The 10,316-nt window shown below is 50.3% G+C and overlaps 1 protein-coding gene across 2 annotated transcripts in view; it reads left to right on the forward strand.

Moving 5' to 3' along the window:
• Kcnj10 (potassium inwardly rectifying channel subfamily J member 10) overlaps positions 1 to 10,316 on the forward strand; it is a 33,679-nt gene that overhangs the window by 6,034 nt on the left and 17,329 nt on the right. Inside the window, exon 2 of one of the 2 annotated variants that reach the window (XM_031390085.1) lies at positions 2,102 to 2,239. The exons of the other annotated variant lie outside the window; for it this stretch is intronic. The gene's annotated coding sequence lies outside the window, so the exon portion shown is untranslated. The remainder of the gene's footprint in view (positions 1 to 2,101; positions 2,240 to 10,316) is intronic. 2 annotated transcript variants of the gene reach the window in all.

The following is a 10,316-nucleotide window of genomic DNA, read 5'->3' on the forward strand; positions in this document are numbered from 1 at the left end:
ACGCTTAAGACCTTGACTGCTCTTATGGTTGAAACAGATAATGTGGTCAGTATAGGCAAGGTGAAGATGAATGTCTGAGGCTGTCTGGAGCCGTGGTTCTCATTTATTTATTTATTTATTTTTTCTTTAAATCTCAGAATCCCTTTACATTTAAGTTTTCCTGAGGGCTCCAAAAAAGCATCATTTTTCAGCTTGTATCTGTTGATCTGCGGTAGGTTAGAAACAAATGCTGAGGAGGCTCGAGACCCTTCGTAACTAATTTTAAAAGTAGCGATGATAACCCCATTGCCTGTTGCTGTGAGGTTTTAAGGGGAACCAGCTATGCTTTAGAAAGCGAAGGATTAGTAGGAGTGCCCCTGCCTTTTATACACAAATCTTTTTTTAATGTCTAGCTCAGTAAACAATCACTTGGTTCCTTCTATTCCTGCTTCTGCATTTACTATGTTGCAATATCACGTGCCCCGTGCCCTCCCCCACCCCCCCTGGGAAGCTCAGCTGATCACCCTTGAAATAATCAAAGTGGGAAGAATAAATAATGCAACGTTAGCACAATGATAGGGATGGGTCCAACCTCAGACGGCCTCTGAGAGTGTCTCAGGAAGCTTTGTGGGTCCCTGAGCCATCCCTCGAGAATGAGTGCAGGGGGCATTTATAAAGATCTGGGCGCCTTGGCTGATGCCCCTCAGCAGGGTCATCCTGGGCTGATGAGATGGCGGCAGTGGTTAGCTTATGTGTGCTCTGGAAGGTACTACCTTTTTTTGAGGTGATCTGGGACCCCGGGTAAATCCTTAACATCCCGTGTTTCTATTTTCTCCTCTCTAAAACGGAGCCTTTAAACTGCATCTGTTGCCAGGCGTGGTGGTGTGTGTCTTTAATCCCAGCATTCGGGAAGCTGAGGCAGGAGGATCACAAATGCAGGACCTGTCTGAACTACACAGCGCATTCAGGGTCAGTCTGACCAACTTGGTAAGACTGTCTCGAAATAAAAAGGGGAAATAAAGACTGGGATAGGGCTTAGTGGCAGAGGCCCTAGGCTCAATTCCTCCGACAGAGACTAAGTAAGTAGGCATCTATTGTCTAGAGTGCCCCTGACCCAATGCTAGAAAGGTGCTTAGGACCGTACTTAGTACTGTGAGCTGCTGTATCCCAGTGTCTTGTCTCCGAGCTCCCGGCCTAGCAGACCAAGAAGTGGTAAGGCCCAGACGAGGTCTTCCCATGACACAGAGGACATCTCTTGGCTCAGAGAGCAAGGGACCCATGCTAGCTAGGTTCCAGGGAAAGCTGCGTTGTTTGGTCTTGAACCTGGAGTCTGATTTAGGTATAGCCTTGTGTTTTCTCTATCACACCATGAGCTGGGGGTTAGTTTTTCAAAGCAAGAAGGAAGGATGCAAGTTTTACCTCCCCTTAGAAGTAGCCACAATAGAATCTCAGAGGGAGGACTTTCTGGTATCAGCTACAAAGGAAGAAAGCTGGGGAGACCCTTTTCGTTTGTCTTGTTTTTGTTTTATGAGACAGGGTAGCCTCGGCTGTCCTGGAACTCACTCTGTAGCTAGCTCTGTAAACCAGGCTGGCCTCTAACTCAGAGATCTGCCCCACTTCTCTAACTCTGCAATGCTGGGATCAGAAGTGAACTCCATCATTACCCAGTGGGACAATATTAAGCTCAAAGATAGACTCTTGTCTATCTTCATAAAGGACCCTCCATTCTCTCTCTTAAGGCTCCTTGGTCCAGACCAGAGGAAATCTGATTAAATTATACAGTAGCTTGGGGTGGTGACCTTCTCCTCCGAATGCTGCTTGCAGTCTCTTGCCAGCTTCTTATCCTCTTCTTAAAAGCTCCCATCAACCCAGGCCTCAAAGCTTCCCTTGCCTTGCACTCTGCCCCAGACCTAGCTGGTGTGTGTTGAGGTGGATTTGAATTGCAAACAGGTGTGCACAGCTTTGGGAAGCATATCCTGGCTTGCTGGTCCTATGGCTAATTCCCCTTAGCTGGGAAGGTGTTGTTTCTCTTGTGGGTTCATCCTGACCTCCCCAGAAGAGCACAAAGGACAATGGCCCTTGCTTGTTTTTGGTTACTGTACTGCTTTCTCTGTCCCCACAGCAGCAGCGTAGAAGTCTTAGAAGAGGGCACCACTAGACTGGGGACATGGCTCAGCAGGAAAGTGCTTGCTGTGTGTGAGGACCCAAGTTCGGATCTCCATCACCCACGGAAAACATGGCACGATGTGGTCGGTGACAGGTAGATCCCTCCGATTTGCTGGCCGACCAGCCTAGGAGAAATAGTAAGGTCCGGGTTCAGTGAGACATCCTGTCTCAACGCAGATAGAGCTATAGCCAAAGATACCTGGCGTCAACTGTAGGCCTCACACACACACACACACACACACCCATCCGTGCAGAATAAAAGGGCAGAATGCAAGAAACGGCAGACCAGAAGCCACCTCCTAAATGAGAGCATCCTGAACTTCAGAGGTTTGGATCCCTCTACTCCTGAAGCCTGACCATTCTGGCGCACAGCCTCCACCAGCTGTGACTCTGGCCTCTGGCTTGGGTCCTTACCCTCTCATGCTGGTGTTCACAATCTTCCCTTGACTAAGGGCAAGACAGAGGTAGGGTGGGTGGACTCACAGCCCCTCTCCCGACACCTGTCCCCAAGGCCTTCCCTGTTTAGACTGTCCTCTTCAGTCAGCAGCACAGGTTTGGAGGCCCTAGTCGAATCTCCTTCCCCTCGCTCTTGGTCACTGACCCCCCGGGTAGCTGCTAGGGCTAAAATCTCCCCAGCCTGAGCCTTGCCCCACCCTATCTCCCACTGCCAGCAGCCCTCCGGCTCCCACCCCTGGGCTGTGGGACAGTGAGAGGGCTGAGGGGCTGGCTCTGCATACTAATGTCCTGCCCATTGTCAAAGCCCCTTTGTGTCAGAGAGCTCCATTGAGGCGGCTCTGGGGAGGGCACAATGGGGCTCTGTCCCCAAGTTCCCCCAAACAGTCACCTGCTTTCAGAGCCTCCCCCCACCACCTCTCACCCGCCCCAGTGTCCAGAGAGCGTGGGGGAGTGGACCCAGGGTAGGGAGGGGTGAGTATGTAGGCAGTACAACACTCCCCCTTTGGATAGGCTGGTGAGATGGGCATTTGACAGGGCTGACTGTGGAGGGCAAAGCCTGGACCACAGGGGTGGGGGCGGTCTGTGGAGGGAGTTGGAATGCCAGTCCGTGAGGCCCATGACAGAAGAGGGTACGCACAGCCTGCCCATGCTTCCTTCTATATGGCCAGCCTGGACTGGTAATTGGTCAGCCCCTTTCTTATCCCAGCTCATGGACACTTGGCTCATATATGCAGAGACACACAGGCACACACTCATCTATGCAGCCCCACACCCTCGCTTAACCCCACAGCCAAGCAGATGTGCCCCAGCACTACGTGCAGACCTGGGCTCAAGGACCACAGGTCCATACCACCTTCCGTCAGCATATGCACCTGCACACCTCCCCCCCCCACCTCACCCCTTTCCCTTCCACCCTCCTCCAGCAGCTGCTGGCAACCCAGTACCATCCCCCACCCCACCCCTCGATGCCCTCTGTTGCTCTGACACAGGTTTTAACAAGTTTGCACTTGTTGTGACCTCAAGAATGTGGCCCTGGGGCGGGGAATGTCCTGCCGCCCCAGACTGTGCCTGCTTATACGTTAACCACAACCACGGACACAGCCTCCGCCAAGCTTTGAGTACAACTTTCTTACCTCCACCCCAGCCCTGGAGTGAGGCTGGTGGATCAGGACCCACACCCGAGCTCTGAAATCAAGTGTGCAGATATGTGTATACATGGGTAGCTAACATACCCTGATCGTGTGCAGGCCCTGGTGGGTTTTTGTTTTGTTTTGTTTTGTTTTGTTTTGTTTTGTTTTGCACTTCCCCAGGGCACTCCAGAACATCCCAGTCCCTCATGGGCTTGAGAGGTAGACAGGATGATAACCATTTTCCAAGCAAGACTGATGGTGAAATGCCAGAGGTAGCTGGCGACCACACTGGGGCTGTCCAGTTTCGTCATTCATGCATTCATTCATTCATTCATTCATTCATTCATTCATTCATTCATTCAGTGTACTGGCTGTTTCTGGTTCTACTCAGACGATCCCCTGCTCCTATGGAATTTTACCATAGCCGTTTTTCACTCACTCTTTTCAGAAAGACGTTGTGGGCGCGGTAACAGTCGGGAGTAGAGGCAGAGGGGACCTTCACTAGGCTTCTGGGTACAGAAAGGGTTTCACAAGGTCACTGTGGGTAGGGTGAACCCACCTCTTTCCACTCCCCACTCCGCCATCAGCCCCACTCCAGCCCGCCAACTCTGGAGAGCTGGAGAGAGCCATCCCTCAGCTGTTCATAGCTGGGTTTAAAGCTGGGAGACCACTGTTCTCTGCAAGTCTGCGCGGTGCTCAGCTCTGCGCTTTCCTAGGCCTGCCTGTCCAGCGTCTGTCTGTCCAGCATCTGTGTCTCCGCGAGGATTCTGATCTGGGGCAGCTCTCTCGTAGCTTGGAGTGGATGCCGTGAAGGGGGGGCGGGGGGAGAAAGGAAGGCCTTCTGGCACTGAAGGACTTCAGGGCTGAGCTGCTGCTGTCTGAGGTTCGCTGGGTCCTGGGAGTGGGGGTGTGAGGCCTCACTGCCATAGCTAAAGCAGAAAGCAAGCCAAACGTGGTCACTGCACGCTGATCTCCAGGAGGTTTCCCTTATGTAAGAAGTGCGCGAAAGAACTGCAGCTTCCCTCCGCTCCTGATCTAGATGTCCCCTCTGGCTACTGGATTCAGCCTAAACCGCCTTACCCACCAGTCTCTGTGCCTCATCTGTCCCTTCTAGTCGTGTTCTTGGGCTTCTAAAGGTCCCTTTTGTGTGAATGAAACCTGCCCAGAGCCCCTCCTGCTGTGCTAGAGCAGTTTGCTGAGTGGGGGGCTACAATGAGACACTCCCCCCCAATGCAGCTCTGTGTCTGTTCAGAATCTGCATGCCCCCCCCACCCTCACCCTATATCCCCAGTGAAATATGGTTAAAGAGTATGGGGAGAAGTCAGAAGTAGAGAGACTACCTCCAGGGACTTCTTTACGAGCCAGAGGTCGCTTTCCATATTTGGAACAGTAGCCTTGAGGAGGAGATGGAGCTGAGAGGGCCTGTCCAGGAGGGAGCTCAGTTCCCTGAGTATTAGTTGAAGGTCGAGTACTCAAGGGTCTTTATCCCCATCAAGGATACAAAGAAGAATAAATTGCTTGCCAGGCAGTGGTGGCGCATGCCTTTAGTCCCAGCACTTGGGAGGTAGAGGCAGGTGGATCTCTGTGAGTTCAAGGTCAGCCTGGTCTACAGAGTGAGTTCCAGGACAAGCCAGGGCTATGTAGAGAAACCCTGTCTAAAATAAAATTTAAAAGATAATCAGAAAAAGAAGAAGGAAAAAGGAGAAGCAGCAGAGACAGAAGCAGAAGAAGAAATAGAATTGCTTAAGCAACAGGAGGCTAACACTTGCCTTAAAACATTCCTGGGTTCGAGGTGTTGCTAGGCACAGGGGAAGGGAGGAAAGAGGGAAAGTCTCTCTGATAAGAAGATCTCCCTGTCATCACCAACTCAACAAAGGTTGGGCGGCCTAAGCAAGAGTCCAGATGACTTCAGAAGCCCGGAGTGGGATTTTGAAATGTGTCAGAGGAACTCTTGGGCCGTTTTCACGGCCTGAAGAAAAAGCGGCATCATTGGATGTATCCCCTCTCCTCTCTAGGAGGTGTGGGAAGTCCTGAGCCACGATGAATGAGAGAGTCAGAGTAAACACATCCCAGGCTGGGTGAGGACAGGGGACAAGCTCTGTGGAGAACATTCCAAGTGCAAACCAACTGTCCCTTCAGGACCAGGATCAGATCTGATAGGAAGAAAGAAGGTGGGGTGAAGGTCAGGGGTCCTGCTCTGATGCTGTAAAGTAAGATGCCCCGCTGGCAAGCGGTGTGAGCCTGGGAAAGATACACAGCTCTTCTAAGCTGTGTCTCCTTTTTTTTTCTCAGTACATTGAGGGGACTAGATGGGAATGGACCTCGTGGCACCGACATCCTGTGACTCAGGGCAGGGTGACTAGCACAGACTGGGTTCAGCTTGCAGTGCTCCTGGGAAGCTTTCCTGAGGAAACCAGTGAATTCTCTTAAGTCTAGTTTTCATACCGTTAACAAGAAGTTAGCGCTGTTCCCGGCTTCCCAGGGAGGATTGATCTGCACGCCATATCACATGGAACAATCAGCAAAATACCAGCATGTGGGGAAAGCCGAGACAGGGCCACTGGTGAGACCTATCCACCAACACGGAGGAGGGTAACACCTGCACCAGAGGGGTCTGGGGGGAGGAAGCTGGAGGCCTTCTGAAAAGCTTTCCAGAGAAAGTGACATCCAAGCTGAATCCTGATGGAAGAGAAGAACTTAGACGGCAAGGCGGGATTGGAAGAGGCTCCGTTTTGCAAAGAACTGTTCGATGGAGTGTGTTGGTGGTGCAAGAGATGTTTGGTATGACTAGCAGATAGAGATGTGTGTGAGAAGAGGAAGAGGGGCAGGGGAGAGGGAGGAGAGGGAGAGGGAGAGGGAGGAGAGGGAGAGGGAGAGGGAAAGGGAGAGGGAGAGGGAAAGGGAGAGGGAATATTGATACTTGGGAGGTCAGTGAAGGTCAGACTGTAAGAGACATCATCCTATCTGCCAGCTTTAGAGACAGGTCCCCCAGCATCTCCTCAACCCTTTCCTCCCAACTTGACTCTCTCCCTTTCTCTCAAGACTCTTCTTGCCTTGCTCTCATGGTTCTAGAAGGACTGGGTCTGCCTGGCAGACATCTTGATCTAGGATAACTTTTCCATCTCACACCATGAAAGAATCATCCACTTCCTGTGGAAAATTGGATTTCTGGCACTGAGCATGCCGACTGCAGCCTCAGTTTCTCCATATGCCCACCCTCACTCTGAAAGCAAGGGTGATTCTGAGGAAGTGAGGCTAAGAATGACCTGCAGCATGGTCTGGAGCACTAGATAGAGCACAGCTCTCAGCCCAGAGTAAAAGCTAAAGGTGGGGGGAGATGAGTCAGCGCCCCACCCCACAAGTGCCCAGAGATGCTATAAGGGGCTAAGAAGAAGGGTCTGTCAGAGTAAAGCATGATGCATACTCTGCAGGGGTGGCCTAAGGGAGGCAAAAGTAATATGGAGAGCCAATCATGTGTGCTGTGCATGGGTATGTATGCGTGAAGGGCAGATGATAATCTGCAGGAGTTGGTTCTCTCCTTGTGCTATGCAGGTCTCAGAGGCCACACTCATAGCACCTCCACCCACTGACCCGTCTCATTGCCCACTTATGGGATCTTTCAAGCCTGTAAATACCAGGCACTGAGGAAGACACAAAAATGAACAAAAAATGCAGATTAAGAATCAGTGCAGGGGCAGGAGAAACGACTTAGCAGTTAAGAGCCCTGTCTGTTCTTCCAGAGGTCCAGAGGTTCAATTGCCAGCTTCTCCACACAACAATTGCAATTGTCTCTAATTTCAGTTCCAGGGGATCCGAGGCACACACATTCATGCATACAAAACATTTATACTAAAAATAATCATTAGAAAATTTAAAAAGAATCAATTCAGATGAGCTTCTCATTTGGGAGAAGACAGAGGTGGCCTTTAGTGCTAGGAGGGGGGCAATATAGAATCCCCGTGGGGAGTGGTCCTGGCACGGTGCATCCACACCAGAGAGTGGCTCTTCTGCCTCTGCTTTTGCCTCTTGGGCCTTCCATCAACCAGGTCAAAGCCTTCCCTCATCACTAGACAATATAACTAACTTCAAGATGACAGATTAGCGAATGCATGGAGAAGGGACTTTTATCAGGGGTCCTAGTCTAGTGCTGGCTGTTCTGGGACTCCTTCTGTAGACCAGGTTGCCTTTGAACCCACAGAGATCTGTCTGCCTCTGCCTCCCAAGTACTGTGATTAAAGGCCTGCACCATCACACCCTGTTCTCTCTTTAGAGTGAGGATTGTGACTGGGATCGCAGGACTCTTAAGGAGTTAAATCCTGTCAGCTCGGAGCCTGTCTAGCATCTCAGGTGCCCAGAATATAGTCTTCTAAGGGCCTGTGCATCCTCAGCCTGGAGGAGCCTGCTCGTTTCCTGGAGCCTCTAAGTTTGGGAGTTGGTGAGGTGGTGAGGAGGGGCCAGAAAGCAGACACCCGGGAACTCTGTTCAGCATTCCTTGCTGCATGCCTTCCCTGGCTCTTGGCAGGCCGAGGGGGGTTCTGGAGAAAGCCTTATGTTGGGAATGAGGGGGCTGGGATAGAGCAGTGAATTAGAAGCCCCTAATTCAGAGGCTGTAGTAAATCCTACCCTGCCAATAACAGTTACCCTAGAGAAAGCAGTAATAATGTCTTGGTTCAGCTTGAGTGACATTAAGCCCTGTGGGGTACAGAGAAGCAATATGAGTCAAAGTCCCGTGAGACTTGGAGAGAGCTTCCGGCTGGCTGTGAAATAAATGTCAGCAAGCCACCTCACCTTCTTGAGTCTTAGTTTCTCTAATTCTGGGGATTTTTTTCCCCCTTCAGCTGCAAAGTGCAATCATAATGATGTCTTTATTTGCATAAGGGCCTAGCAGATTTCACATACTTTTTTTATCTCTTGTAATCCTGAGCACACAATCAAAGAGTATTGCCTCCTTAGATTAGGAAACCGAGCCTTAGAGAGATTAAGAGATTGACTGACATTCCCAGGACTCCTAACTGACAAAGACCAGAATGACAAACAGTGGGCGATGGAGAACAGAAAGATTTTTTTTTTTTTTTGGCTCTTACATGGAAGCACCGGAGGAAAAAATAGGTTCCATTTGTTAACCTAACTCCATCTGAAAATGGGTCTCTGTATCACTGTGTTAAGATGCTAGGAAAAAAAAATACTTTTATGAATCAGTGATATCTGGTGTATGTGTGTGTGTGTGTGCGCGCGCGCATGCACACACGCATGTGATAGTGTGTGAAGGTGGCTCATACAGGCTGTATCATTGACACTTATAGCTCAGAATCCATCCCTAGATATCAAATTTAAGTCCTTATACATCAAACAATTGAATGAATTGCAAAAGTACTAGCTTAAATACGTGCCTGAGGTAAAGTCTCTGACTTGGAAAAGCTGTGGCACAATGCCTCAGGAGCACAGTGGGAGTCTAAATATTCCTACCTGGGAGCCTGGAGCAGCCTCCAGAGACCACTAGGACTAGGGTAGGGCCTTGAGGGATGAAGAGATTTTAGAGCAAAGAGGGGTGTGAGAGAAAGTTGGGGCAGAAGTGGCATTCCATGGAGAGAGCTGCAGAGGGACAGGTAAGGAGACAAGAGGGAGGGTTGGCAGTGTTCTTCAACGCAGAAGCAGGAGCAGGGGGAGTGGGAGAGGCTCCCAGAGAGAGGTGGGGCAGATGGCGGTGAAGGATTCCGAGCACCTGCCAAGCAGTTTTGTCATGAAAGTTCAAATAATTTCTTGAATGATCTCGAGCTTGCGCTGAATGATGGGGTCAGGCTGGGCTGTGGAGCTCTGAGGTAGCTGAGGGGTTGGGGTAGGGGTGAGAGTCTGGGGTAGGAGGAGCAGGGAGTCATTGCACCATTTCAGGTGAAAGAGAACACAGGGCTGAATGATGAGCACCTCAGAAAATGGGAAGAGTCACAAAAAAGGGCAGAATTGATAAGACCTGGTGACCAATGGGCTGAGGGGCAAGAGAGAGACCAGATATCCCGCCTGGGCACTGAATGAACGGATGACAAGTCTCTGAACCAGAGGAAAAAGTCTTGAGGAGAGGGCATCATGGGTATATTTTAAATTGGAATCTTCCAGATAGAGGGAACCTGTAAGTACTTGGATGTGCAAAGTAAAGGCGAAGTGGAATGCATAGGACGGGCGGAAACAGCGGAGACAGGGAGGGTAGCACTATTAGGAATGAGAGTCAAGGGGATAGGGTGATGCATAGGATGCCAACCTGAGGGAAGAGGCCTCATCAAAAGAGATAGATCAAAAGTAAGCAGAGGGCAGGAGGGCTGGCTCAGTGGGGGACGAAGCCTGCAGCCAAGCCTGGCAAGATGAGTTTGATACCCAGGAAACTACATGGTGGAGAGAGAGGGCTGACCCTTACGAGTTGTCCTATGATGTCCACGTATGTTCTATAGCATCATGGAAGAAATGTAGTAAGCGTTTTAAAAGAGAGGCAGAGGGAACCTAGGAAATGTGGTTTTTTTTTGTTTTTGTTTGTTTTTTTGTTTTATTTTGTTTTTTTGTTTTTTTTGTTTTTTTGTTTTTTTGTTTTTTTTTTTT

The sequence above is a fragment of the Mastomys coucha genome, unplaced genomic scaffold (genome assembly GCF_008632895.1).
Source record: "Mastomys coucha isolate ucsf_1 unplaced genomic scaffold, UCSF_Mcou_1 pScaffold1, whole genome shotgun sequence".
Lineage (NCBI taxonomy): Eukaryota > Metazoa > Chordata > Mammalia > Rodentia > Muridae > Mastomys > Mastomys coucha.